Below are 3,419 nucleotides of genomic sequence, written 5' to 3'. Positions count from 1 at the left end.
GACTAAAAACTCGTGCAGAATAAACAGCCAAGCGATCGGTGGCGTATTATCACTTGTCGCATAATGAACATTAGTCAGCTCAATTCCGTTTAATATTCTTTATTCACACAAAAAAAGTGTACACATACATTATCACATACATATCAAGTGATGTTTCTGTATAGTTTAAACCAGGGGTTCTCAACCTTTTTCTCGTTAAGAACCGTCTGAGTTATAAGAGCCATCTACCCGAACCCCCAGTAATTTGACATCTAACTCAATAGGCAAAGGTATTCCGCAAAGGATGTATCATTAAATCAGCCATCTAAGTACCCTTGGAAATCTTCTTATGAACCCCTGGGGGTTCGTAAACCCCAGATTGAGAACCCCTGGTCTTAACTGTCCCAACATTACTGGCGCTCTGATAAGAAAGAAAGCAAGAAAGATTACATTTACGACAGACATTCGTGAGGGACAGACAGGCAAGCAGACGAGGGCTCATTATCTACAGACACGTAACCATGCAGTACTCAATCCGTTAGGCTACTGTTGCTATACAAACTCGTGAGGGACGAACAAACCAACCAAACAGTCCAGTCTAGATTTGCTATATCTCGTGAGGGACAGACAAACAAACCGTTAAAAAGGGTCTACATTTGTTATGCAGTCTCGTGAAGGACAGACAAACAAGTGCTCAAGAGTACGTTTGCTATAGTCTTATGAAGGACAAACAGTTAAAAAGTCTACATTTGCTTAGGCGTGAGGGATAGACAACAAACCGCGGAGAGGCTTGCTGTACCGTCTCGTAAAGCATTCAGAAACGCCTTCCCCTCTCATTATGACAATTTTGCAAGGCCACAGAGACAACTAGCCAGATTTTGATGACAGTTTCACCTTTTAATAAACTAGAAATCTTACCAATCTATCACCAAAACCATAGAAGTACTCTTAGAAACACGAGTACCTTTAACTGGAGCCTCTGGAAAGCATTGATGGTGAGAGAGCAAAGCGTTTCAGAATACGAGCCATAAAAAAGACAAACAAACAAGCGATGCCGTATTGTCAGCAGTCACGCAGGCTTCACACCATAATGCACCTCCTTCACCCAGCGGTACCTGTGGTGTATATTCTCTCCGTACGGCGCACGTTAGCAGCGAGAGTCATGTTTAACTCAAGCAGCGAGGCATGGAGCGTGACTCTTGACTATACCTGTTACCTGGCCACTCCATAAAGGTTTTCTTCTATTCTATTCTACTCTGTCCATCTGTTTCGTCTGACTTATTCTTTGTCTTCTCCTTTCTCTTCGTCTTCCTTCCTTCTTTTGCTCTTTTACAGAAAGCCAACATTTCCCCCCCTTTGTTATCTCTCTCTCTCTCTCTCTCTCTCTCTCTCTCTCTCTCTCTCTCTCTCTCAGACCTTGCTAAAGTGTTTATGAAAATCAAACATATGTCGCGCTTTCAATCCAGCTTTCTACCAGAGAGAGAGAGAGAGAGAGAGAGAGAGAGAGAGAGAGAGAGAGGATGGAAACAAGCAAGGGAGGGAACGGAAAGGAAGAGATAGAATGTATTTATAGCATGAGAAGAGTCGGAAGGGAGATGGAGAAGGGGGAAGGGGGGAGGAGGATGACCTTGAACTAACCTTGCTGTGCGGGTAGACAGCGACTGCGGAGAGAGAGAGAGAGAGAGAGAGAGAGAGAGAGAGAGAGAGAGAGAGAGGAATAAAAATATCTATAAACTCTATTCTGAATATTAAATGTGGAAAGGAGAAAAAATATTAAGACTATAGAAGAGAAAGAGGAACATTGACTCAGGAAAAGAAGAGAGAGAGAGAGAGAGAGAGAGAGAGAGAGAGAGAGAGAGAGAGAGAGAGAGAGAGAGAGAGAGAATAGGAGAAAGAAAATAAGAGGAGAGAGAACAGTGAAGGAAAAGAAGGAGGAAGAGAAAAAATCAAAGAGAGAGAGAGAGAGAGAGAGAGAGAGAGAGAGAGAGAGAGAGAGAGAGAGAGAGAGAATAAGGGATAGAAAATAAGGATAAAGACAACAGGAAAGGGAAGAGGAAGGAAGAAGAGGAAGGAAAAGAAAAAAGAGAAAAGAAGAGAATAGGGAGAGAGAAAATAAGGAGAAAGAAAACAGGAGAGAGAGAGAGAGAGAGAGAGAGAGAGAGAGAGAGAGAGAGAGAGAGAGAGAGAGAGAAGAGAATGAAGGAAGGAAAAGAGAAAGGAAAGAGAGAGAGAGAAAGTAAGAGGAGAAAGGGGACAGGAAAGGAAAGAGGAAGAAAAGGAAGGAAGAGAAAAAGAGAGAAAGAAAAGGAGAGAGAGAGAGAGAGAGAGAGAGAGAGAGAGAGAGAGAGAGAGAGAGAGAGAGAGAGAGAGAGAGGGAAGAGGGAGAATGATTTTTCTATTTTCTTTTTTTCTTTTATTTTGTTTCATTTCATTCAATTTCACTGGTTTTCATTTCATTGATTTCAACGCAACAAGAAGAAGAGGAGGAGGAGGAGGAGGAGGAGGAGGAGGAGGAGGAGAAAACCGAAGGAGGCGTATAAAAAGAAGGAACTAGGACAAAAAATAAATAAGAAAGGAGAGAGAAAAAATTAAGAAGAAGAAGAAGAAGAAGAAGAAGATTATATTACTTAGGTAGCAACATGGATGACACGTAGTTTTGTGGTGGAGTTAACGAAAAGAGGCACACACACACACACACACACACACAGAGAGAGAGAGAGAGAGAGAGAGAGAGAGAGAGAGAGGGGTGGTAAAGCAAAAAAAAAAAATAAATAAATAAAAAAGAGAATATATAACGTAGACTGTATAAACGAGAGAGTAGTTATGAGAAAGTTAAAGCGAGAGGCTAAACACGTTCGTTCCAACAACACTACATCAAAATCCAAACGTGTACTTATTTGGTCTTTGCACTACATATGACTCTCTCTCTCTCTCTCTCTCTCTCTCTCTCTCTCTCTCTCTCTCTCTCTCTCTCTCTCTCTCTTTCGTACGCACGCACCCAATCACACACCTATATACACACACACACGTACAGACACCCATACTGTTCCGTTGCGCTGTACATTACAATAAACCTTTCTCTGTGTTGTGCAATGCAACTGTCACCACCACCATCACCACCATATCCACCACCACCACCATCACCACCGCCACCACCACCAAGTCATTAGAGAGAAAGCGTTAGTTGGAATCACGTGTAACTTATCATAGACACTCTATAGGCTAGGAGAGAGAGAGAGAGAGAGAGAGAGAGAGAGAGAGAGAGAGAGAGAGAGAGATTTTTACGTAACCAGCACATTTTTGGAATTCCAGGTTTCTTTACGTATGAAGGTGACACGGATGAGGAGGAGGAAGACGAGGAGGAGGAGAAGGAGAGGAGGAAGAAGAGGAGAATGAAGAGAAAGGGGGAGGAGGAGGAGGATGGAAGAGATACAGAGATA

This window comes from Portunus trituberculatus, chromosome 24 (genome assembly GCF_017591435.1).
Source record: "Portunus trituberculatus isolate SZX2019 chromosome 24, ASM1759143v1, whole genome shotgun sequence".
Lineage (NCBI taxonomy): Eukaryota > Metazoa > Arthropoda > Malacostraca > Decapoda > Portunidae > Portunus > Portunus trituberculatus.
The sequence above is the reverse complement of the archived record's forward strand: the minus strand, read 5'-3'. Positions refer to the sequence as shown.